At 41.6% G+C, this 27906-nt stretch overlaps 1 long non-coding RNA gene across 2 annotated transcripts in view; it reads right to left on the bottom strand.

The window, feature by feature from the left end:
- LOC142414318 (uncharacterized) overlaps window positions 1-27906 on the bottom strand; it is a 185106-nt gene that overhangs the window by 2835 nt on the left and 154365 nt on the right. For both annotated transcript variants that reach the window (XR_012777017.1, XR_012777018.1), the window contains exon 3: window positions 25265-25385. This is a non-coding gene — a long non-coding RNA (uncharacterized LOC142414318). The remainder of the gene's footprint in view (window positions 1-25264; window positions 25386-27906) is intronic.

Raw genomic sequence — 27906 nt, 5'->3', positions numbered from 1 at the left:
TAAAGGGACTTCAGTCAGGTGTTTAATTTTCTTTTTGCAAAACTGCTAGCAAAATAGGTACTTTTTCAGGGATGGTTTTGTTGTGGGTTTTTTGGTTTTTTTTTTTTTTTTTTTTTTTGGCAAATCATTTGCTTGTTGAAAGTTGACATTTCACAAATCAGGAGGAAATGTAACAAAAAATATGGGTCCCTCAAAGCGATGAAAATATTTCCAGGGGCTTGGTTACTATTACTCGAGAAGGAAGGCCTCGTTCCTATAGATTAGATATTAATATACTCCCCTGATACTCAGGAGACCATAAGACAATCCCTTCTCTGTAAATTCAAGCACAGACTGGAGCCCACATCTGCCACCTCCCAAATGAGTGCCTAATGCCTAGGTGATGGGGTCTTCCAAGATAGGTCTTCCAGTGAGGGCACTCCAGGGAGCTCAAGGGAAGAGAGAAAATAACAGCAAAGTTTAATTAACCTGTCTCATGCATGAATTTTTATTAAAATTCCTGAAGTTTGGGGAGGGTTGCGGCTTGGGAATGAGGCTGGAGCTCCTGACTAGGTCATCAAATGGAGAAAAACACACATTTATCAAAACTCTAGCCTTTTCTTTCCCATGTAGTCATCAGCTACAGATATTAGTATACTGCAGATGTATAAAAGAATGAAAGTACATGAAGATAATGATATAAACTTAATGTATATAAAAATAAGATAGTTGAAATGCTACCTGCATTGTAGTTTTATTATAGTTTAATGGACATACACCAATGAGCATTGCGCCTCTGTGTCCAATCTGATAGATGTACCCCATAAAAGCTTTCCTCAGAAGAAAGTCAGATAAGTGAAACTCAGTAGAAAAATAGCTGTACTTTCTGCAGCTATAGATTATTCAATCAATGAAACTCCTGTCTAACTCAATACTACCCACGTCCTTGGATTTACTTTCTGAACTCTAACCTGAAGTACAAACTGGCTCCCAAACTCCTCTGATGAGCGTGGTAATTTTGAAAGCCCAGAAACCCTTCCTGGGGAGCAAGCAGTAGTTCCAGACTATGGGTTTTATGGCTGAGACCAGAAAGGGATAGCATTTACAGTCCTCAAGGCAGAGCTTGGGATTTGCTTTCTTGCTTAGGAACACAGTTATCATTTATAATGCAATGTCATTGAAGTTCTTAAGCTGAGTGGTAGTTATGGAATCATTTCATATTCTTTAGTATTTTGGCTTAGTCCTATTTTTCTTTTCCTTTATTTGCACTACATATCTATCTCTCTGTCTCATTACTAGTTCTCAAGAAAACGTTAACATTTCTGTACTGTCTGTTTCCTGGTAACTTATGGAGACAACTTTATTAACGGTAACCATAGTAATACAGAAACAGAGTCTAACATGACCGCCTTGAAACACCTGACTCAGAATAACTACAAGGAACCCGCGGTGCAATCCTTAGCCAGAGGAATTAGAAACAGCAAACCCAACTGGAGAACTTCCCACCTTATATTGGAAAGTCCTACCAAACTGCTGTACTCATCCTGCTGAACATTTAGGGATTAGGGGCTGTTTTGCTGTTTAACACCCCTGTACCTGCCCTGTGCCTTCGGCGTGTGAGGCATTGGCACGAGTGACAAACATGGCAAGGGTTCTCCCAGAGCCACTGGGAAGTCTCTGGCTGCCCAAGTGCTGCTCTGGTTACTACACAGGACAGCACCTTGCAACTTGCTGGGTACAGAATTATCTTTACAAGCATTTTCCAGAGGAGAAACTGAGGCACTCAGCTTGAAGGTATTTAGGTCCCGAGGGAAATCCCACTAGGTGCTCTCTTCTCACAGAATCTGCATGGCTTCTGTTTTCATCCTTACCTGCCTAAAATACCCTTGTGAGTTTCAATGACATCTCCAAGGTTTCGCAGATTTGAATGGCAAAGGAGGAAGATGAATTCCTACCCCTCAGGTCACCAGCCTAGCCTTTAAGCACAGCAGGTAAGGCGGCACGAAATCTCCTACAGCAAACTGCCTGCGCCTTCCTGTGTAAAACGTGTCGTGGTGGGGAACGAGCCTCGGCGGGGAGGACACGTAACACACAGGTCTCATGGGCAAGTGGGTGCCAGGAGCAGCTAGGGTAGAGGAATTAAGCTGGGGTGTCACGTGTGGCCCAGCGCGGTGCAGGCGTCGGGGAGCTAGGGCTTTCAGGAGCAGCGCCTGCACAGCAGCGGGTGCACGGGGAAGCCTGGGCAAATGGCTCTCCTCTCCTTTTTGCTCTGGGCTGGAGAGGCAGCTCTGTTGTCCTTTGGGTGGCTGGGGACAGGGGCACTTTTAAGCACCATCTTTTTGACTCCAATTCTGCCTTTAAGGGAGCGTTATGGAGCCTGTCTGCAGCCCACCCTGGCCTCTCAGACCATGTTGCTTCTCCCTCTCTCCTTGCACAGTCCCAGCCACATGGCTGGGATGGTTTGCAGGGGAGCGGGAGGGCTGATACTACTTGCAGGCTTTTTTCTCCCTCTTGATCTGTGTGCATTGCTTTCCTGATGCACTCTGAGGCAAGGGTGAGAAGATATTTATATCTCCCATATCGATGAGAATTACCAGGATCTTAAAATACCATTTAGAAGTGCTGTAACAATGAATATGTTACACCGCCAGTAGCTCTTTAAAAGTTTCTCATGTAAATAAAGACTGTCTCCAAGAAGAGTCCCATACATAATATTACACAGTAATCATTAGCTTTAAAAATTATTACACACAAAATAAAATTCAACACATCAAAATGGATTTGGGCTATGTGACCATTCAAAGCTTGTTAAAATGACAAACTTGAAGAAGAAGAAGCTGGAATGCTTAAAACTCAGCACTTGTTCATCTCCTAGTTTGATTTAAAGAAGACTCCAGAGCCTTTCTTGAGCCTCTCATGAATTATTCCCCAGACTTCAATGCTGGCCAAAATATGGCCATCACTAGGCCCCAGGTCCCTCCCTCTGCATGATCAGGCTTTTCACAGAAGATTCAAACCTGACAGTCTTTCCTCTCACACCCATACTCTTGGCAACTCTTTATTTTCCTTGGGGAATTCTAAGGCCTTTATCTTCACTCACACTTAAAAAATATGTGGTTTGCAATGCTTTAACACTTCTACTAATGCAGCAGTTTCTTGGTGCATAGCATAAGCGCGGGGCCTTTTCTCGTGGCGTGAAGGTGTGCCAGGGCATGTCTGCACGGCAGCCTGCGGTGTTCTGCACGCCAGCCTGAGCTGGTGCCCCACTGCCCAGCCTTGCTGCTGCGGCTCCTTCGCAGGGCAAGTCGCCACTTTTGCCCTGTGAATGTACCTCCGGCTTTTACAGGAACTTCAGTGAAAAACTGCATTTCTAGTTTCTCAGATTGTTCACACATCTTAGCTCAAGTCTCTCATGCCCGAGGGGTACGAACAATACTTTTTTGCAAAATTATTGCCCATAAAGTGAAAAGTTTACAGCAGTATGCATTGATTGGGTCAACTGCAGGAGAGCCCCAAATGGTGACGTCCAAACAAGCAGTGCCTGGTGTGGGAAGGGGAGTCAAGCAGGAGGGGTAGAGAGCCAACAAGGGAATGGTGGCTACACAGAAAGGTTTTGGTCATCCTTCACCATAATGTCCATAAAGTAAGTTTGGCTCAAGGAACGGGCAAGGGTCTGGTCAGCTTTTAGACTAGTTGAAAGGAATCTTCTGTGAGTAAAAGTTTTGGCAATTCATCCGGCAGGACAACTTTGCACATCAGGTTGCTGTGATTTAAGTGACATCCTTTTTATCACAATGACATTGAACCAACCTGAAAAATGTTTCAAGATACTAAATCCTTCAAGCCTGATATTTGGAATGGGGTCTTCTTTCAAAATTGGAATTTTCCCATCACTGATGACATCTTTGTATTATGGAGTCTCTTATCTTTCATTCTAATGATATTGCATAGACTTGTCTTTGTGACACACTGAAGACCTGTGATAAAGTGATGCAGTGAATTTTCTCACTGGGATGCAAGAAAATGATGTCTCCTGGACAGCTTCTGTTCTTTTTTTTTTATAAATTCTACAAAATCCTGTTACAAAACACAAGATAATTCAAAGCAGATAAAGTTTTTATCAGATATCAGATATTTTAAAAAGACAGTAACAATATCACAGGAAGAAGGTGATCATAAAGGCAAATCAAACACAATTCTTATTTTTAAAGTGTCTGAAAAATTAGCTTATCTTTTGTTCACATTATTTGCATGTCTTCACTGCTTCAAATCATTACTGTCCAAACACTCTTCAGCCATTTCCCTGTAGGCTAACATTGTGATACAGTGAATGTATGTCAGTTTAACAGCACATTCTTTTAAAAATGTTGCCAGACCCAGGTAGGGCCTGGTCCACTGCCCATGGAAAATCAATGAAAGCTTTTCAGTTACTTCTAAAGCCTTTGAGTTGGTTGGTCTCATAGTGCACGTTAGTAAAGGATATGAACATCAGTGGGTTCTGCTGATTTCCCCAAAGCTTTGTACAATTTTCAGTGTACTCCCACGTAAGCCTGTGCTCACTAAGTCAGTAGGTCCGTGTACATGCTTCAAAAAAGATGCATAAAATAGGATGCTGTATAAAGAGAGAGAAACCTCTAAAAATTCCTACAAGTACCATAAGAAACAGACTTTGACATCAAAGCAGCGCCTTGTATGCATAATAATCAATTCAGACTGTGGAGAGAAGAGGGCCCATTTTTAGTGTTAGTCCATTTAAAAATGTTTTCAGTAGGTAATACACCTGGGGAGAACACCCCATATTATAGAACTTGCTGCAAATGTTCCAGACATACGATTTAATCAAAATATCAAACATCTTTCACTACAGTCCAGTTAACCTTTGTAAACTAAACAACTACTTATGGGACTTTCCTCACAAGATGGACTTCTGGCAGTGGATATATAAACACACTTTGTGGGCCTGAGTCCTTTTCCACTAACATACTTTATTTTTGGCACAGTAAAAAATAAGAGAGGGGAGGGTGGAAGGGTCAGCTGCTTCCCGACATCTTTATCTTTATCGGTACCAGCAACCCCTCGGCTGGTGTCAGTGATTTGTGGTATTGTTGTTTATCTGTGTATCACTCACTCGGACGCGCTGTTTAGATCCAAAGGTCTCAAGACCATTTGCAATCTCTTCTAGGCTTGCTGTACCAGACAGGGCAGACATCTGGCTGTCAGTTATAATTGCATCCTGCACCAGAAGTTGTTTTTAAATACTCCTGATTCCCTTTGAACGCAGAACTGTGATGCACAACAGTTTCAAGCCATTACTGCAAGAGGCAAAGTCAATCCATGGCTTTAGCCCAGTTTGAAACAAGATTTATGAGAGACGGTGGGGAGGGGGGCCATTTTACAAAAGGGTGGCTGTTTGAGCCTGCTTGGGTTTTAATGATACAGCAGTTTCCTTTCCAGCCCGTGCAACTTATTCTTTGAACGCTGACAGAAATAGTGCATCAGAAAAGTATATTTGTGGTGTTGCCATGTTTACTGTTTCCTGTTGTCTTTCTCTGGAAGTATTTTAACAGAAATTAGGGCTTCACATAAAAACCCGACAGGCTCTGGGATGAAAGGATTTACTATTAGGTTTCCTTCTCACTCTAACATGGTAGACTGTGATTTAAACCCTACAGACTTATGACAGGATATGATGCCAATTAAAAGCATGAAACCTAATTTTTTGACAGAATAATCACATAATCCCCTTTCTATTATCTGGCTAAAGGGTTATTGACAGCACCTTTATTTCTCAGCCCAAATCTTGGATTTATTAGGCTAACAAACTGCTCTTGTTTAAGTTATATAGGCCAATGAATATTGTTGAATGTCCAGGCACAGGACTGCATTCAATATTGTAAAGGGATGTTTACCCCCTAGTAATTGTCACACTGGGTCACGAATGCACAGAAATGTAAGTGGACAGCTGGTTTTGGTTGAAAGCAGAGGTCTGATTTGCTGTTTAATACCAAATCAATTATAAAGTAATTTAATAACAAATCTTATAAAGTGAAATATTACAGCGAAAAATTCAGCTGAAGTCTCTTCTGAGCTCCGAATTCAGTTTGTATGGAGTACATTGGAAGTTTGACGGAAAAACATTACTGGATTAGAGACAAGAAAGAGGTTAAGTTCTGCCGCTCTGAGTTGCCAGTCGTGACTGCTTGAGCCCAATATGATCTACATTGTTCTGTCAAGGCAAAACTTTTGGTAAGATAGACCACGCTGATGCACTGTTGGAAGTGAACTATCCTTCTCTGCTTTGACACCTGATCTGACACCAGTGAAGAGTCCAGGGGCCAGTATTTGCCATTCAGTTCAGCCCCTGGTGGACTGCTATCTCTATTACATATGGGTTTTCCCCAGAAATGTTTCACATTTACACACATTTTGTGAGCAGTGTCTGAAATGGGGAGGAACCTCTCTCTCTCTCTCTCTGTCACATACGCGCTCACATAAACTGGAGCCTGCAATTTCCCTAATCACTAAAATCCCTTCTCCCCACGTGTAAGTTGTTAACCTTCATTACGTCCCCAAGGGGACATACACTAAGCAGAGGCCTGTTAAAATGAAAATAACCATCCCTCCAAATTGCCAAATCATCATATTAAAAAGTCCCCTTCTTATAAAGCAAGGTTCATCATTTGCAGTGCCAGGTTAATTCCTGCTCAGAGTTGAATGTAATTATTTCTGCTACATGGTTTTATTTTTTAAAATACTTCATTGGCTTCTGCAGCATCACAACAGCACATATTGTGTTAAATCTTCTTAAAGTTACAAGTTTTAAGATGGAGATTTTAAGAACTTTAAGATTTTAAGAACTTTACAGTTCTTAGAAAATTCATATGGAGACTGCTTTCACATGTACACATACGTTGTTTTCTTTGAGCTTCAAGGTTAATTTTTACCCTGTGTGTTTTCCAGATGCACATAGGATTTTCCCCTCATTTCCTGTCTCATTCCTAATCTAAAATCTATTGCCATTTCATAATAATTAAAAAAAGAGCTGGGCTGTTGAGTGAGCAGAGGAACTCCGGTGCCGAGTTGGGTGTGCTAGCCCTTCTGAACCACCATTTTATTGCTGTTGCGTGTGGACCTCAAAATGGTGGTTCCTATGATTTTGATGAGCAGGGACCTGCAATACACTCGTCGTGCGGTCATGAAAAATGCCCTCACCCCGGCTAAAAAAGGCTGGCTTCTCTCACCGGTGCTTGCCTTTGTGCCTGTCTCTCTGTGCTTTCACAGCCCTCGGTCGCCTCAGGACTGCCCGTAATTCCTCTGTGAGATCTACAAAGCCACTAAATGCTGATTTCTAATTTAAAGTTCCTCAGGAGTAGCCACGGTGCTGTGTGCATGACATACAGCCCCAAATGGTAAGAGGACAAAATCACAGTAATTTTGTGTCTTCTGTGTTTATTAATAGAGGACCAAATGTCACACAGGCAGTAGTCCCAGGACCAGTTTGTATGGAGAATGAATGTTTTGCTTGTGAATAAATGGTCCCTTCAGATCAAGGTTGAGGTCATTGGCAAGATCTAGGCGTTAGCTCATTCTAAAGCTATGTGCACATGCGAATAAAGGAGTCAAAACTTGGACTGTCAGTATCTCTCTTTCCTAAGAGATGTGTTCAGCCCAATATTTTTTTTAGTAGTTGGATACAAACAGTTTATCCCACACTTCGGTGTAAATATGTTGCTGGCAAAATAGCAGCCAAAGCAGGCAGTGACCTTGGGCTACCACTAGCTAGCTATCAGAGAGCACCACAAAAGAGGGTTAGGAAAATGCTAACGAAATGGAAATTGCCTGTGATTACCCACAGCAGGATGAGCATCCTCTTTTGCCTGTGAAGAAATAATTTCCTTTCACCCAGGTACGCAGCTACTGTAGCGCGTTAGAGAAAGCAGCTTCACGGCGTGCCAGTAACCACGGATGATACACAAATATGCTAGCAGTTGAGAATCTGTGTGCAGTTTCCCCCTGGATAAAATACATCCCCAGCAACAGTATTTATGGTCTGCACAACAATATTATTTTTCTCTCTTTGGTTTGCAAAGGTTGTAAATAGAAAAAAAAAAAGGCTAAGCTATTAAATCTAGGAATAACAAGGCTCTTCAAGCCAGGTTTATTGTGCCGGGGTTGGTAAAAGCTTTACGTTTTTTGATCTGCGGGTGTTAAATATCCTGTCTGCGCCAGGATTCCTGCTCGGATGTTATTTATCTCCCGGAATCTTTGGGAAACAGAGGAGCGGAGCCATGTCCTCAAACTGCGGGCACCACCTGGTGGCCGACGCCGACCGGCCCCGGCCCCGGCCCCGGCTCCGGCCCCGGCCCCGGGCCCCCGGGCCCGGGGCCGGAGCCGGGGCCGGGGCCGGGGCTCCCCGCGAGTCCCCGCCGGCGCAGCCCGGCGCGGGTGGAGGTGGGTTTGTATTTTGACGAAAACGAAATGAAACGGTCCCTAGCGTTTCTGGTTTTACGGACTTTTAAGGGCTCAAGCCAAGTGTTATCCAATTTTTCCCATACAATCTGTTTGGAAAGCTAGCGGTGCATTTCCAAACGGCTTATTTTGATGACGTGGTCGTAATTCTAAATAATTTGATTTCCAAACGTGTACATCATATTGTGGCCTTGCCAGAAAATCATTCTATTGAAAGACTTCTGTCTTCAGATTTAGACTAAATAAAGGAGAAATGATTAGATGATCTACACACCTTTCTGGGGAAGGGGGGGGGGGTATAGCACTGTTTGCCGGAAAAAAGCTAAACAAAGAAAATATTTTCCAAACCCAAAAGCTTCTTTCTGGGGGTCATGAACTGGAGACATTGCGGGTACTGTCAAAAATCTAAAGAGGAAATGAAAAATAGCACTTGCTCCTTTGAATGTGTGCGTGTGTTTTCTTTTCTTGATGGCTGGAGGAGACTGCATTCTAACAAGGTTTCTCAGTGCATTAGAAAATGCAGAAATATGTTGTGATTCCTTGGTTCCTTCAAACTGAAAAATCAGAGAGCATGTTTAACATACAAGAACTCTGTGTGTGTGTGTGTGTGTGTGTGTGTATTAGCTTGTATCTGCAAAGCAGAACTTCCATGTATATATGGTGGAATTTAAATCTTCAGCCTCCAATAAAATTGTATTCTGTAATAAAACTGCTGCACCTTGACTCCAGACTACACTGAATCCCAAATTAAACACCCCATTTACTCTACTGTAACAAGCAGGAAGGTTTGCTACAGTGAACACTATTACAGACAGGAAAGGCATATTATCATTCTCTTTACCTTCTGTACATACAATAGCAACACCTAAACAGCCCCTGCGAGTCGTATTTTTCTCTAGTTCCTGGCTCCTCTTACAGGAATGAATTGATGAAGGGAAAAGGTGGATTGAAATGTGATATGTAATTTCACATCGCTCCCTTAATTATTTAGCTAGCTGGACAGACAACTCCAGCAGTTTCAAAGCAAGCAGGTAGCGTATTTTACTACAAAATGTCTTCCTGGATTTCATGAATAACTCAGTGTCATAAACAGAAACAGCTGGCATGCTGAAGGCTGTGTAGATTTCTTTATGCATTATATATAATGTAGATGCTCCCCACATAATGCACACAAACTATCAGCTTCATATCAATGTTTGTAGCCCACAAATACCATAAATAATATACCAGGGATATAAAATTAGGGGACTTAAACTTGTTAATTCAGGTTATATATTAAAATGCCATTGTTTAGTGGCCATTTGTCTATTGTTTAAAGGTCTAACAATTTCACATGCATACTGTTCTTGGGTGCTAATTTTCCTATCTTTCTCTAGGAGAGTCACTGTAGAATTCTGATGTTTTTGTGGTGGTTATTAAATTAGAAATCGGAGCTCACTGAGGGTAACAGGAGGCGCGAAAGACCGTTAATGCCGCTTTGTCACGTCAAGCGCAGCGCAGGCGAGCCCAGCGCGCTGTGTCTGGGGCTGGGCTGAAGGCTTTCAGCTGTGATCTGAGGGGGGCTACCCTCTAGTGGACTGACGGTGAATTTTATTCCCCTTTTCATGCCCCATCCTGGTCTTAATTTATTAAATACAAGGTACCTTCTCTAAGGATATTCTTGGCTATTAACCTTCATGCATGAGACAGGAGCTGAAAGTTAATAAAGAAGGTATTTCTAATCAACTGTGGTGATGTGAGGCATGGAGAAGTCATGCTAGTAAGCCAAGAATGTGAATCCCCAGGCCTCTCACAGCTGAGGTTAATCTGAAAGGAGTTACAAGTTTGAAGTTGTTTTAGATCAGATGTCTAAGGCGAAGAAGGAGGCCTCCATTCCCAGACATCTGATCTAAACCCTTTGAGCCTTGGGAATTTTGACTCCAGATGCAGGTTCCAGCTCTGCAGATGATCCTTATCTTTAATGGGACCAACTCAAACAACCACACATAGATTTGTTGCCATTGCAAAGGACCCAAAGAAAGAAGCTGGCTCTCAGCCTGTAGATTTGGGGGAATTCATTCCTTGAGCACGAGTACTCTGAATTTGGCTAACCTCTGTTTAAAAGTGGAGTAACCTAGGAAAAAGAAACAGGCCAGGGAGCTGGAAAGCTGAAGAATAAAGGATGTGACTGAATTAGAAGTTTTTCTGGGCCCATGCAGGGTGTTGTGTGTAGCATTGCTGGGCTGGAGACTCTCTTAGCATCTACTGTAAGTTTTGTTCCAAGGGATCAGATTTCTGGAGCCTGAGACCAGTTACGATACATCAGAGGAAGCCTCATAATAGGAAGCTTTATTGCCTTCTGCTAAGTGAGCCAAAAGTCAGGGGCTTTCCCTTGTAAGCATAAGGCTGGGAAGGGGGGAAGGGGAGGTGGGAGGGTTTTTTTTCTTTTTGCCTGATGTGTTTCATCCTTCCCCACCTCCAACATCAAAGTGTTTGCTAGGGCAAGTCAGCCCTGTGATTCTGGAACTGTGTATTTCCCCTCTCCCAGTAGTTTCCATGCCCATTTCCTATGGCCCAGCTGCCAGAGCACTAACCCTCTGCTGCTTTAATCACTCCATTAATCAAGCCTTTGCAGTGATCAGCACACTAGCTCTCACTGCCACAAGGAAGCCTGTTACTTCTTCAGGACACATAATCTCCCACTAGCCCGCCTGTTACTTCTTCAGGACACATAATCTCCCACTAGCCCTCCAAGGGTTTTTACTCAACTGAGCCATATTGCTCTACCAGCTAAAAAGGGTATTTCACTCCGTTTTGAATTAGCTGTGTTTTAATGTAACGTAGCTCACATAAGGCACAACTCAAGAATAGTTCTTATATTTTGTGCACATTAAGGTGAAAAGACATAGCCATTTCCTATCTCAGCTTCACAGACACTGGGATTTCATTGAACAGATGAACACTGTCATCAAGCCAAAGATCAGCAGATACAAACAAGTCATTTCTGCTGGCTCCTAGAGAGCCATGATTGCATCCTCATGGGCACGGGGGGGCTATCATGTACAAAGGCATGTGTATAGGCAGTCTCCAGTCCAGTCAGAGCAGTTTATTAACTACTGTTTTGTACTGGGTAGTGCGAAAAGATGGCAGATCCTATTATGCTAGGAGACTGAAAAATTTAAAATGTAGCCCTAAAACAAAAGATCACAGTAAAGCCACAGACAGAGCAAAAGTAAATGAAAGCCAAGCTTAGTAAGCCAAGCTCAGTGGCCTCTCACACTTCTGACTCTTGCAAGGGGAACAGCGTATTGCTTGAAAATTATTTTGCAGTGTCTTTTGTAGAGTGAAGACTGGGCACTCTGCTGACTTGCAGGATGAGGATGTCATTTCCGAAGGTTAAGGGGAAGCAGGGAGAGTCCTGTGTGCTCAGGGAAGGTGCAGCTCCTGCCTGGTGCGAGGTGGGGCAAGGCTTGTCACCCGGTAGCTCTGCCTGCCTTTGCTAGGAAACCTCTCTTCCCGCGCATCTGTCCCCCAGCACGCCCTGCCTTTTCCTGAGCCATCCATTTCTGAAGCCAGGAAAATCAGGGAAAGGAAAGGAAGAAAAAAACCCCAGAGCTGCACTAGAAAGTACTCACATCACTACCACCATCATTCCAGCAATATGTGAGAGCAAAGGCACAAGGGTGGGATGTGAAAACAGCAGCAGAGAGGAAATGAGCTCGGAGTTTGAGAATCCCAGCCTGCTGGGAAGGACAAAATCCTTCCAGTTGTGGCAAAAGGTTCAGCACAGAGCAGCGTCTGAAGGAGCGGAGACTGAAAGAAATGGAAGCGAGACCAGTCTGCTTGCTGACGGCAATGGAGGGCACAGAAAACATATTGCCATTCATCAGCTTTGAGTCTTTAAGCATAAGCACGCTTTAAAATTTTCAATGTCCAGTTTATATAGCTGTTCATTCCCTTCCCAGATCCAGCTTTGAATTCTGCAGCTTGGGCAATTTGTGACCGCTGTGAGCAAAGCAGTTCTGTCACATGAACGCACACGCACACACGCGTGCACAAACACCCGCACGCTCTTGTGGTGGACATCTGCAAAAATACCAGCAAAATACCAATAGAAATGATGGCACCTAGAACAGCTTCTGAATACAAACACTGATGCAATACAATCAGTACAACAGTTTTGCAGAATCATTTCACTGAAGTATTTACTTTTCTGTCTGCTGTGACTGCACGTTTAAGCTTTTCTCCCTGTATATTAATGCTTGTTTTCCCATTTAAGTTCTCTAGCTCTGGCTTCGTAAACGTGCACCAAATCCAAATGACATGTTTGCATGTGTATACTCAATGAACAACACAAATTATTTATCCCTTGGGATAAAGGACTTGAAAATACAGATGGTCTTGATACAGTCTGATAAGAATGTAAACAGGAAAATATCTTTGTTGACTTATTTCTTAGTAATCAGTAATAATTAGTTATTGTCTAGAGATGAATTATATTATTTCATAAACCTTGCAACAAACAACAGCTAAATGAAATAAACTGTGATTTTCTTAGGATTACTTCCTTAGCAAAGTAACAAAAGCCCACACTCCATTTTCCATTGTTTTTTGGTCTACATCAAATTTAAAGGCAAAAATCAAGATCACGAAAAGTGTTCCAGAATATTATCTTGCCCCATTAGCTATGGTTTTGCAACTGAGCTTCTTTATTTTATTTTATTTATTTTATTTTTTAAAGTGTGCTTTTGCATTCTTCAAATTACTACCCTCATCAGATGTCTATTAAATCTGGTGAGTGGTTTTAGTTCTTCTGAAATCATTTCTTGTTCTCACCACTTTGACCAATTATTTCCATCCCAGGAACTATGGTTGTGTCTTGCCTTCAGTATGTTATGTTCTGCTTCCCCATTTCAACTGAGCAAACCCAAACAAAATCTTTTTCTCTGTTTGTGGTTGTTCCACAGGCTGATTAGATTCCAGACAGTCATATCTATCTCTTGTAATGACTTAGCAATTTTTCAGGAATGCTTCAGTTTGTGGATTAATATTGGCAAGAAACTAATAGCTGAGCTGTATTGGGCTTTAGTAACACTATGCCATATAATGCTAATCCTTTCCCTGACTTCTAGTGTGAGGGAATCACAAAGTTACTAGGAAGGCCTGCACATACAGCTGTCTTTCATGTCAGGGCAAATCGAACGCAAAAATGATCACAGGGAGAAAATGCAAAAGGACGTGAGCATGGCTGAATTAATAAAAACATCCAATGAATGTTCCTCTTTCAGGCCTTTGTGCAGAGCTGTGAACTTGCTCTGCCACAGACTCTGCTGTTACTCCTCCTGGCCCTACCAAGCCTCTCCCCTCTTTCTGCCCTGCTTGCTCTCCTGCCTTACCTCTGCCTAGATCACCTGCTAGTCACTATTCAGTGCTCCTCCACCAGTCTAAAGCAGTCCTCGGACATGTTCAGTGTCTTGTTCTTACTGTGTTTCATACACTGGTAGCACACATTAAGCACGAATGGCTTAACCAATTGGTCAAGTGCAATGACAGCTGTCCATCTTAAGGTGGTGGTTGTTGTTGTTATTATTATTATTATTAATTTTGGCATAATTTCAGAAATACCAGGTATGTGTTTTTATTTTTCCAGGTGTAAGGCAATCAGATCTTAGACTATATTTTCTAATGCATCTGTTAGTGTGCATTAAAATAAAATAGAAGGTAAATTCTATTTCCCCTGGATAGTTAACTGTCTAATGCAGACTACTGTATTTCTGAGTGGTCACCTGATTGCAGAACCTTTAAGAATTCACATATTTTCTTTGTAGTGAGGTGACTCCGTGGTATAACTAATCTTGAGCAATCAGTTGACAAAAATATTTGTTAATGATTATCTGTGATGGGTGAAGCTATCTGAACATCTGTGTTGGTAACAAGTGACTCCGAGTCAGGGCAGGTGGGGTTTGCTGAGGCTGGTATATAAGCCTGATTGAAAAAACAGACGTTTTGTATTGCATGTAAGTTGTCTGAGGATGACTCAGACGTTGTTAATGGAGATCCCTGTGTTGTTGCTCTACAGCATAACTACCAATGGCCAGAAACTATGCAGTCTGCATTACAGCTTTGTTTAATATAAATCGAAATAATCTCTTGCAGCTGTCCTTTTTAATATCGGAATAATCAAATTAGCACCCTACTGGAAAAGCTTGATTAATACAGAAAAATATCAAGTGAAATTACTGAAAATAAAAGATATTACATGCTGACGTGGATTGGTATTGATATATGAAACTGCAATGTTAATTTACAAGAACTGCTCATCTTGTACAGCTGTGCTTTATACCTTACTCGTGTTTGACCTCTTGATAGATGGACTCGGCACAACCACGTAGACTGGTGGTTTAGAGGGGCTAGGGTTTGCTTCAGTCACTGATGGCAGTTTGGGAATTTTAAAAAAGGAAAGGAATGTCTCAGGTCTATCAACCAAAATGTCACACAGGATGGAGAAATCTTCACCTAAGAACTGGCCTGATGTAAGTAAATGTACTCTACAGGGTAAAATCACTGTGAGATTGCCCTTTTCTGACAGCTTTCAGAGGAGACTGATCACATCCTGGGAAGAAATTATGGGACTCGCATAGCAAGACATAGCAGCCCCCATTGGACTTTCCATCAGTCCACAGCAAATAGGCTTCCATCAAGCTGCCTGCTTTCTAGCTGCTTCTGCTGACAGAATAGGGCCCAGGAGTACAAGTTCACTCAGGGCAAAATTAAATTTACCTGCATACTGCCTAGTAATTAAGTCTGCTACCAAACTAGCTGTAGTTCATCACTGACCAACTAGAAGCTGTGAGCTCAGCACCTGGGCTATAACTATCGGGCCGCATTATCTATAAAACCAAAAAATTACTTGGGTGAATAAGGCATACACTTACTCTCCTTTTGTATAAAATTGATTAAAAAAATATCATGCTAAGAAAGAAAGGATAACAGCGCTATATTATAGGTATTTCTTCCTAATCTTCACAGCGTTCCTTCAGAATTCCGGTACAGGAGTGAGGAAACAAATCTATCCCCCCCTGGATCTGAAAAAACAGCATCTTCAATCTGTAGCTCAGTCTGCCATGGATTCTGTCCAACACACTTGTCTGTCTTAGTCTCTCAGCTTTTTAAGTGGGGGTAATATTAATTCACCTTTGTAAAGTGCTATGAATTCTTTAGATGGAAAAAGTGCTGTGTATGTCGAACCCTGAACTCAATTTTGGCAGGTAAGTGAAGAAATTGATTTTGAGCCTATATTTATTTGCAGTTTTAAATTGCACTAACTTCCTTACTCCAAATGCACAAATGTGTAATTGACAGCAGAATTCATCCCAGACCTTCTTATAGACCACTCGTCTAACCACTGAACTACAGCAGGCTAGCAGACAGCAGAATCTGGCTCCTTGTATCTCAAGTTGTTTTATAAAACCGCTAAAATCAGCTTCACTTTTATAGATTTTTTTTTTTTTTTAACAAACTCCTAAAATCTACTGGGTTTTTTAATATGCAGTGCAGAAATTTAACTGTGCTGCAATACCGTACAGTAAGGGCCAAATTCTACTCTCCATTATTTGAGTAGGTAGATAACATAAATCCATTGGTATCAAAAGTGCTTCTTTAGGTTTATCTTTTTGATCTGTTGCAGTACAGGTGTGACATATATTTCATTTTGCAACAGCTGCCTTTTTTGTAATGGCTGCTGCAAGAAATATTGACTTTTTATCTTTTAATAAATAATATTTATAGATTTAGAAAAAATCATTAGATATGAATTATAGCTACTGTAATCATTATAAATACATTACCAACAAATGGTCAAGCCAAATTAGAAAAGCTCTATTAAAAATTAAATAAAAAGATCTATTGAGTAAACAGATGTCTCTTCACAGCAGACATATCCCCATAGTTATTGACTGAAGCACTTCTAAGTATTAGGAAATGACCAGCCATGACAAAACATTACTAAAATAATGCTCCATAAAATACAACTTGCCATGTTGCTTTGATCGGGGATGATCAGGAGGCTAATTAACAGATTTGTGTGCAATACTCTCAGAAATCCGTTGGCAGTTCTATAAGGAGATCTAAATGACATGCTCAGAAATAATTAAAGAGTTCAGGCAGCAAATTTTTAAAAGAATAGCTATCATCCAAGATGACTGCACTTTAAAGGTGACCATCTGTCTGTTGAGGTCCTTTTTTTACCGTCTGTGGATAAAAGGTTCAAGAGAACAGTAGAGAATAAAATTGCAGCAAATGAACCCTGAAGCTTAGCAAGGTAGAGCCCTCAATTCTGATTTGAATCAACCCAAATAGAGCAGGGAATGTGTAAAATCTGGTAGGATCGGGCCCCCAGTTGCTATTAGCTTGTTATAAGAACTTATGCAGCAAATAAGTAGATGACATAAAAGGTATAATCCTACAGGTTCGATGGCCATGTTTGAAAAGTACATAAACAAGATTATACTTCAATTATTATGCTACTTTGCTTTTACAGAGGGCTAAATCTGATGCTTTAGATTTAAAAGCAGTGCTAACTTCCAGGCTAAAACAAAGCTAGTTTAAGGAATTGAAATGGCTCCAGTTCTTGATTTAAAACAGGTTTTTACTCTCAGTAATCTCTGGCAGTAAACACACATATTTTTCTTTTCAAGATGGTTTATGATCAGTGATTTCAGTCCACTCCACATTACCCTACCACATGTCCTGAACTGCTTGGGACAATCCCAGATTAGGAAACGTATTCATAGGTCTTGCACAAAGACTACTTCATACAGAAATAACAAAATGTCCTAACATCTGTTCACAGCCCATTTAATAATAAGCTCATATACCTTGACGCTTTCAAAGAAGGTCTTCCTAGAAGATACCATTATCTCTGGGAGACAAGGGAGCCAGGTGGGGTTTGCCCACACACTTTCTTTTAACTAGATCTTATTATCACTGATGTTATTAGAGAAGCTATTAAATTCTGTCCTTGCTTCCAAGGTGGAAGACCTTAGCTCAAGCTGAATGGCTCACTTGTGTGGTAGACCTGAAATACACAGGGGCAGGGGTGAACACTCACTGCCTACCATGAAGTTACACTTACAGAAAATCATCATATCCTGTCATATGGGGAAGGGAGAGCAGTGATCCAGGGAAAGGCAGACCAATGGAGCCATCTCTACACTATGGTCTCTACACTGGTACTCTCTTGAGAGACCATGAGTCTCCCAAGAAAGAAGCCACATGGGGTGGTACGAGCTATTGCTCTTTGACATTTACAGCTTCTATTTCAGATGAGAAGGAGGGATTACGCACTCAAAAGTTTGAGCGTCTTTTTCTCAGTGATGGCAATCGCTCTAATAAAATGTCACTTCTCCCTATAAACTTGCTGCTCTCACTCCTTCACACACTTGTAACAGCAAATCCCCGTCAGAGCAATGCCCGTTTAGGCACTCAGATGACCACCATTCAGGATTTGGCCTATCTGGACAGCAACAAACTGTTCTGTAATCTGTGTCCTTGCTTTTTTAATACTGGAATGATAAAGTTTATTGCAGTTTTAGTGCCCATTAGGAAGTTGCCTTCCCACAGATACCCTGATTTAATGTGAGACGGTTGATTTATTATGAAGCACAATGTGAATACTTGTTTTCACCTCCTTCCCGTCTCCACCCCCAATTCCCATGTGTTCTGGTTGAAAAGTTCTGCAGCATTCAAGTGCCATCATCATCAACACATACACTGCTCAACCCTCTTTGTAAGGGTACCTTTACACTGAGTGCTGAAGCCTACAAGCTTTACAGTGTGAGCAACCTGAATTTGTCAGATATTTGGGATATGTGCATGATGTAAAGTGACATTTTTCATTGTAGCAGAGATACACCGTCATAAACAAGAGACAAAAAATCCCATAGCGTTTGGAGTGCTTAACACTCAGAATAGTTTCTAATTTGTTTAAAGCAACTACTTGAGGAAAGAGATGATACTGCAAGTAAAAGTAATAAAAGCCTCCCACAAAATCATTCATTAAAACAACAATTGAAATGTACATATTAAGTGACACAATTGACATGCATCTGGGTAATTTAAATCTATTAATATTCTAGTGGGAAAAATGCTCACTGCTGCTGCTTGGCCTGATGCAGATCAGAATAACAGTGCTGTGTCACTTAATGTTGTGTGGTAACTCTTACACTCCATTTGAAAACACGTTAGAGATAAATAAGAAATAATAACAGGAAAGAAAAATTACAGGGTATAATGCACAGGAGAAGAGAGATGTTTTCAGCTGAGATTTGAAATCAGATTGAGAGTCAATGAGGTAGAGAGATAAAGAAAGGCTGTTCCAGATGGTGGGAGCTGCAGAGCAGAAGGCTGTCTTACCACCAATTAATTTAATGAAACCCACCCACCAGTTTCCCATCCTGACTTTTTTCCCGAACCATGTTAGGCTCATACCTCGTGGTGTGAAACCACAAGAACCCGATGTGAAAAATTCCATGCTCTCGCATGCCATGGGGAGAAACTCCCATGTGCGGATCCGTCTGCAGGAAGGCCCTGCATTCAGGCAAAGGCTTTCTCCCCCATATGCCACTGTTAAGCCCAACAGATGATCCTACAGGAGCCCATGCCTGCATGGTGATGGGCACCTCCATCCCCAGATCGCTCCGCACATCTTGGAAGTGGCTGCTCACCACCGGGTGAGCCGTCCAGTACAACGGGATAGGTACTGCTCCTTAGGCAGAGCACGGCATACAAGGAAGGGCTTTCACGGGTGCGCTGGGAGGTAGTTCCTGTACGATATCTTTCTCTGGAGCGAGGCCGTGCCAGCTTACATGGCACATGATGGCGTGGCTGGTTCAGCCTTCTACGCAAGCAAGAGGAACCCCTGAGATGCAGCGGCCTGATACCACCATAAAGCAGCCCAGCTCTTTGGCTGAGCCTAAAGGGAATTCCTCCCATCCAGGGCTGGGTACACGCACACCATACTAATATGCTCCTTCAGAGGACTCTTATACATCTGAAGTTCAATGCAACATAAAATGACCACTGTGATAACCACCTTTACCCAGTGGAATTCACTGAAGTGAATGTAAATATGAATCATATGATCTACATACTGTAACAAGAGAAAGCCTGTATCAAATAATATTTCTAAGCACAGCTTGCCAAAGTAGGCTAATTCCTGACAACTAAACTAACAGTTCATCTAACAGCATCAACAGCTCATCCTGAAGAGCTTTGCCCTGTCCTATGAAGCCCGTCAGAATGAAGCTATTTCAGATGAGACATAGAAGTGAAGGTTCAGAAGCCATGCTCAGCTCAGACCGGGGCCTCTTCTCCTTTGTACAGAGGAGCTTTTGCTGCTCTTACCAGCACAAAGGTAGGAGAAGTAGTCTTTCAGACATTTGGATCTCAGGCAGCACAGGGCTTTCTGAGTTAAAAGCAAGGCCTTCATTTTCACATAGAAACCTATAGGTACCCCTTATAGGTCAGCGGTCAGTTTGCAGGAGGAAGCATCCTTGAACCATCAGGATAGTTCTCCTTCAGCTTCAATTTCTGGATAATTTCCCCTCCATGTCTAGAAGATCTGATTTTGCATTATCTGATTTTGAAGCAAGCTTAATCAAAAAGTCTGTGTTTGTGGTAGCCATCACAAACTTTTGCCTGTGTGTAAGTGAAAAATATAAGCTGATTTAGTTATGGCTGCTTCCTCATTTGATAGCAGTTAAAAGTTCTGGGATATACTTCCACTGAACAACAAAGAACCAGTACATGCTATTAGTTAAATCCATGACCTTCAAGCTACTTTGGGGTAAAACTGGAATAATGTATGAGTGAGTCACCTCCCAAACACTGTAAATGTAGATTCACAGTATTATTTGATTTTATTCCTTTGCATAATTCTACTTATCACAACTCTAAAAAAAACTAGATAGAAACTATTAAAGAAGTGATGACAAAAATGCCATGTTAGATTTCCATTTATTTTATCATTAAAAAGATTTACAGCCTGTACTGATATCAGATTATAAAAATTAGGGCCCTCCATAAATTAAAAGGGCTTGCTCTTGCTGAGCTATAATAAGGGAGCTAATATGTCAGATTGGAAAGGTCTAAGAAGCAGGAAAACAAGCGGCAATGAAAAGTGAGATCTTAAAAGCATGTAGAGATTTTAGAAGTAGATTCTTGTAGAATACAGTGAAATATTAGTAGAAAAAAGTAACTTGCCAAAATAACTGTACTAATCTTCCTCTTATAATAGCCTTCATGGCAGAATCAGTAATACTCTTTTTTTTTTCTTTTCATTAAACAGGCATATAATGACATTGAATTCCATGCAAATATTCTACTTCTTTAGGAATAATTTATTGTAGCTTTACTGGAAAATTTTAGCTGGATCTTAAAAGGTTTTATGGCCTCAATTATAGCACTTTTACTCCTAATAATCAATATTGATTTTACCCTATCATCCATTTTAAAGTTTCTCTTGGTTTACCTAGAATCCAAATCTTGACTGAGTTTATGAAGTGATAATATTTTCATTCTAAAATCGTATTTTTGTAGATAATTATTCCAGCTCCTCAATAGCCACTTCTGCTATACCACTAAAAAGACAAACCAAATCTTTCTTACTTTGTTAGTAGGAAGCAAGTGTAGCGTAAGGCAGTAGGAGAAAGACAGCTAATTAGCAGGATTGTTCCGTGACTTGCAGTTGCGCTCATCCCTTTACACGTTTTCATTGTGCTTCAGAGCTTTATTCACTGTATCAGAGTCTGTGTCTCATCTGCAGTTGCAGCCTACGCTCCTGCTGCAATGCCCCAGAGAGAAACCTCAGGAAGCACTACATACTGACCTACATGGAGCCTTCACTGTACGCTCCTCCTAGGAAACAGAGCCTTCTGAATCAGCTCCGTGCATCACAGGCAGATGCAAGGGATCCGTCTCTCCCGCCTGCTCCTCTGCACAACCAGGCTTTTCCAGCCGTACAGTTCTCTCAGGACCTGTAACACCGCCGCCTCTGAACTGTGACCTCTCAAGCCAACGCACAACCAGGTGTCATCTCCTGCAGATGCCACGCCACTTTCCTTAGCATTAACAGTACTGCGTGTGAAGAGTCTGAGCCACAGAGAGTGCCTGCTCTTCAGGTCTGCTGCCCCTGCCTGGGCTTCTCCCGGTGATGGACAGCGATGAGGTGCCGTCACGCAGGGAGTCCCAGTGCTCGGCGGAGCTGGGAGCTGTGGAGAAGGCTGGGTTTCAGGCAGCCAGCTGCCTCTTTTCAGTCCCGCTGGGCATAACTTCCTTGTTCTCTCCATTGAGCAAAACAATGAAGAATAGATGCGCTCTGATCGGTTAACCCCGTGTTTTATTCAGCTTTAGACAGATAAAGTTGGACTCACTTTCCCTGGAGGAGGGCAGTGGTCAAGTGAGATCCTTGAAGGCTCTGTCTGCAGTGGGCATATTTGTTTATATTTGCCAGAAGGATCTCCATTTTCCACTCAAAGTATAAGCCTCCTTATTTTGCCCTTGCCTTTTCTAACATAATTAAATGGTGACACACATATACACACACAGTTTAAACATCGACTCGCTTTTTTAACTAGGAAGAATAAGGAACAAACATATGACAGAAGCTATCTGAAAAGAATAGCATAAAGAAAATTTCTGTGACTGTTTCTATTGACTTATACACCTGCTTTGTAGGTTCTTTTACTCTGTCCTTCTGCTCCCTTACACTAGGTTTATTTCAGCATCTTTGGAAATGAAAAGATCCCCTTTTGTTTCAGAATTAGTATTTGACTGATGAAAAGAATGAACCCCAGGGGCTGTCTTTTCCAATCAGGCACTGTACAAGCACTTGAGCTATGTTCTGCAGAACATTGAAAACATGGCATGCCCAGGAAATGTTTGCCATCACATTAGTGATGCTGTAATGGGCACCACAAATCACCTGGACATTAATAGAATGAAATCACTTACTGCCTCTGAAAGCAGCTTTATTCTCAGTTGGTGTCCTGAAGGCACCATGTGTGCAGTCTAGAGTTTCTACCACAAAGGAGAAATTTTCAAATATCATAAAAGTCCTGTTTCACTAGCTGCTTTTGGAGTTTGTTTAAGTCTCCACTGATTGTTTCTGATGGCAATCCCTTAAACACAACTCGTGTTGGAAAAAAAACATAAAAAAAATTAGTTGTCTTACAAACTTTAAGTGATCTCTGATTTTTCTAAAAGCTGTAGCAGGACAGGATACACATGACTTCTAATGACTGCCCTTGCTCTCACTTAACTGCAATAACGCATCAAACGTGTTTCTTTATCCTGTTATGGCTGGTTTGTAATTTGATCATCAGACAGATTTGAATTCTCCCCAAGCTGTTCCAACGTGTCTGTAACAGAAGCAGAGGTACCTACATGCACTTCCCATTTTGCTCAGAAAATAGAACAGCTTCAGTGATCACAGCCCATGTGAAGCAGACAGCAGTGGTTCAATTAACTGTTGTGATCAAAGAAATGGGCTGTTAAAAATACCTGATTTCCTATTAGAGAAGACTTTTTAATTGTGCTTCTGGTGCCTAGAACACATTGAAATTTTTATGAGATAATTCAGGTAACAGTCCATTAGAAAGTGTATTTGATTTAGCCTGAGGAAGTTTAGGAAAGGAGAGAGCACTCCTGTGTGAGCAGTGGCTGTCCTCCACCCCCTGCCCCTGCCAGGGCTGCCGTTCCTGGGCAGCAGAGCGAGCAGCGTGCCCACTCCTCTGCCCCCACAATGCACGGCCAACTGCATGGATGCACACCGAAATCAACCGCAGGTGACATTCATATATCTAGGTGTGAGCTACAGTGACTGAACAGCCCATTCTGCTCTCCTTGTTACAGGAGCAGTATCCTCTGCAGCTAAATTCAAGAGATCTCAGGAGTCAAATCCTTTACTGCACATAAAACATCTGGCATCTCAGGCTTCTCTTTCTGCTTTTAACTTATTTTCACTTTGTATTAATAGAATGTTTGTAATACCATGTTCAGGAAACCATCTAGTTTCTCCAGTGCTACTCTAACAATCAAACTGTAAAACAATCAAGCTGTAAAACAGATAAATAGGAGCTGTACACCACCATTTCTGCTGGCCCATTTTTCATTTTTTGAAATAAACCCCCCAGAGTCTTTTTGCAGAATAAATTGAAGATAAAAAAGTTATCTTTTGATGTGGATAGTTTGAACATGTCAGATTTGTGAAGCATTTTCTTTGGCTAGCTTAGCACTCTGCCTTTTGAAAGACACATAAGGCAAAGCACAGCTGTCAATTTAAAAAAAAATAGTTGTATAAGACAAAATTAAGTAGCTCTATTAAAAGCAGAGCATCTAGAAAGCCAGATTCCACTCTCCTTGTTAATGCCAAGTAGCATTTCACTCCACAATTCTTCCTTACTGAAATCAATCAAATTACTTGGGAAGGGGGGATAATACTCAGTATGAGGAAACATGCCTAAATCTGGCCTTAACTCTTCTGTTCTTGGCAGTGAAGCTGCCCTTACAACCTAGGATCCAGCAAATGCCTCTTGCTCTGTGCCCCTTGTTCCAAATAGGAGAGAAGAACAAAATAATCCTGCACAGAGCTGAGCAGCGGGCTCACTGGTTACTGCAGACCCATTTATTTTGAGCAGTTCGTTTGCTTCTTTAAATTATACCATGGGAAGCTTTGGCTGAGATAGAAGCAATAAGGAATCCTGTTTTCCTTTCTCACTGCCAGTCCCTCTGCAAAGCTGAAGACTGAATATAATTTTTCAGTATGTTTATAAGCAAAATATCAAGTTTAAGCATTGCAGAAGGGAGTATTTCTGTACACAATTCTACTTCATGGTAAGCTATAGGAACTTAATTACTTTCAGCTCTTGGAAAGCTGGTAATGTCTGGATCTGAAATAATAGATCTGAGATTATTAAAGTTAATAATTCTCAGTATAGCGCTGCTTGATTTTTGTTTTCCATGTAGATCTTCAACAGTTCAGACCAGTATGTGGCAAAGATGATTTTACACTGCATTGACTTCCTTAAATGTTCTTAAAGTCTACATTTGCACACCTAAGAGCACAAACTGTCACAGTTTTGTGCTGCTCATGCTTCTAGACCACGGAACTACTGATTTCATTTAGATTATTTCTGACTTATTACGTAAGTTAGGAGACGTCAGATTCTCCATCCTGCTATCTGAACCTGTTTTATAGAAACCAAATCATGGAGGAAGAGACATAGTAGGATCAGGGATTTGGGGGAAATAATGAATTAAATCAACAGCTTTCAGTTCATTTCTTACTGCTGTTCCTAATAGGTGATTAGTATGTTTGTTCCAGCATGCCTGCATTTTTGATGCAATGCAATCCCTCAAACACCTCACAAAGGCAATTATTGATCAGGCAAAGTCCAAAAACACCAGGCAGGATAAGGTCCTCTAAAGTTTAAATCTTTGTATCAGTGCAGGAGTGGGGGGAAGGAGAGGAGTAAGATTGGTAATCTTCCTGAAAACATCCATTTCTTTGAGAAAGTAAGGTCTCAACAGTTCTTTGCGTTGAAGTTATAGTCAGAAAGAAGGGAAATCTCTCTAGTTCTAATGCACTTGTAGCGTTAAATGTTCCCTTGTTACAGGAAAATGCACATTAAAAAAAATGAATCCTGCCTTTGGAAAGCTGTTGCACTAAATATGAAGACTGAATTCAGTTCTTAAAGTCCAAGATGAAGGTCTTTTTCCCTGATCTGTAGGAATGTCAGTGCAGCCTTTTATTTAGAAGTCACTACTGATGCTTACTTACCATCTTATGGAGTCATACAGGTGCATCATTTCACCACTGATGTGCTGCCTATCCTCTTCTTGCCCGCACAGCCACTAACCCATGACCAGCTTTAGGCACATGAGTGCTTGCTCAGCTTTGCCTGTGGAAGTAGTCACAATGATTTTACATAGGGAAGTGATAAATTTAGTGCAGGTGTACATGTCTGCTTCATCAGAGACTTTACTACTAAGCTGCTGTGAGCCAGGGGTTATGCCATCACTGTGATAAGAAGCACCAAGCACAACAAGGCTCTGACTAGAGCTTTTAAAAGCCCTGAGTTAACAGCATGAACAGTAAACATGATCAGTTCTGCTATGTGGTGTAAATTAGACTAGTTCTGTTCAAGGAAATGAAGTGAATTTAGTGGAGTAACTGAGCTAAGAATTTTGGTTGATGACACTACCTTGAATTTCTTAGTAAAAGCTGGGCATACAGTATCCTGGCTTATGGCTAAAGAGAAGGCCATACCTGAAAGGTGAAAATAGCCATATCTCAAATAACACATCGTAGGTGAGATGGGAAGTTATGGCCTTTTGATCAATGGAAGAAAACATCCCAGTTACCTGTGAAAGTACATTTGAAAGTCTGTTGCACTGTTCAAATGACAGAAGGTATTGTATTGCAGTGCTAGAAGACACTAACAAGGATTGTTAGCATAATACAACAATATGGATTCCACTCCTTTCATCCTAAATGTGTAATTAAACTCTTTAGTACTCTTCAGTGATGTACATTTGTCTTTATTATATGTCATATTACTCTATCAAAGACCACCTCACAGGAAATAAAGAAGACAACTAGTCAAAGAAAATAAGAAAGAGGCATAGGGTGAATTCCTGATCCTTCTGAAATTTATGCCAAGGACATACCACTAATGACTTCTGATGTTCATCTGCATGTGTGTAGATTTAGAGACTCTCACATTGTTCCAGTAGAGAAGGAGGAAATGTCTGAGTCAGAGAAACTTTATCTATCTGCTGATAATCTGTTAATACTATGGAGTGGATGTAGTCAAATTGTCACACCATAAGAATACCAAAGGTACACTGAGGTGATGAATGAACAGCCTGTATTTGAGGCCTGTGTGTAGGAGCATCCCCATTGCCATTTACATAGAGCTGAACACTTCAGGTAAGACATGGGATAATGGCTAGAGTTGGCAATAATCAGGATTTTCACTTCCAAATTCATCCAGTCTGTAGGAGATTGAGATGGCAATGGAAGGTGACTGGTTTGGTAGGAACAGAAGGTCCTAGAGAAAGGGAAAGAAGTCTGGATAACGGTTTTGGTTGAAAGCAGTGGAAAAGGCTTTAGCCTTGGCCTGTATGTTCCTGCATACAGACATTTGTGCAAAAATAAATGAAACTACCCATGTAATGGAAATTGCCCTGCTTCTTATAGAATCTGGCCTTAAAAAGGTTCCTGCCTCAACTGGGTGGAAGCTATCATTTTCAGCTTCATTTTCCCACTGAACATCACATTGAACATTTGTGAGGCAATGTCCTGTGAAAGGAATTTCCCTTCACTTAAAAAAAATCAGCTAAAATATATCCTGACAAATATATTGAGTGAACCCAGTAATGATTTTCATTTGCTGATGTTCACCCAGTAAAGAAAGGAAGCGGCACCCTTCCTCTCAAAGGAAATGAAGAACTCTGTTCTCAGTATGGGGGTGTATGGGGAAAGCTAATTACTTTTTCCATGCCAGGAGAGAAATGACATGTGGCTAGAAAGAAATGTGAATTCTGGTGACCCTGAGACCCCTGCAGAAACGTGACCTTGGCCTATAACAAACTGCGCTTCATGGTGGGGCGCGTGCACAGTGCAGGGGGCACGGGCTCAAAGGCGAAGGGAAAGAAGTACAGCTCGGGAACCAGAGAAAACCAGCAGAGGGGCAGGGGCATGACATGAAGTAGTCTGTGTTTCTGTATGGCCATACTTCCTCAAGCCAGAAATTCACTAACTGTGCCTGAAATGATTTTGATTTTTGTGAAGTTTCATTGCGGCTTAACCGTTGTAAAATACCCTTTTCCAAAGTGGTACTTAGAAAAACTTGTACCATAAAGAAGTAAACAAAGCACTGTGTTCTTGTTCCTTTGGCTCTGAAACATTATTTCCAGCTTTTAATCACTATTTGAGAACCTTCTATTTCCCTACCACGGGCAACTGTCATTTGTAAATTGATTTTTTCCCCCTGACGCTTGGCTTGTCGCTTCAGCTCCAGTCCTCTCCAACGGGCCCCACCGGTAGTTTTGTACCAGTAAATTGCTGACAGACCTGGGAAGAGAGCTCTCAGCACCCCGCTCTTCATCCACTGCTCTCAGAGGGGTGCCTCACCCTGTTCAGGCAGTGCTGGCATTGCCGGCATGCTGGTGTTCCTGCTGCAACTGGAGGGCGGCTCTCCGTGAGCGTAAGTGGCTGGGGCTGGCGGCTGGAGATAGAGAGTGGGACATGTTTCTTAACTAGCTCTTGGGGACTGCTGTTCTTTTTCTCTTAGGTATTTTCCAGGAACATTTTTTTCCCCCAGTAACAGCAAAGATACTTTTATAGTCAGACCCTTTTCTGCCCTCCTCACAGTGATAAAAAGGCAGTTTAGTTAGGATTATCCACCGTGTGTTGGA

This window comes from Mycteria americana, chromosome 9 (genome assembly GCF_035582795.1).
Source record: "Mycteria americana isolate JAX WOST 10 ecotype Jacksonville Zoo and Gardens chromosome 9, USCA_MyAme_1.0, whole genome shotgun sequence".
Lineage (NCBI taxonomy): Eukaryota > Metazoa > Chordata > Aves > Ciconiiformes > Ciconiidae > Mycteria > Mycteria americana.
This window is presented reverse-complemented; position numbering and strand designations above follow the sequence as displayed.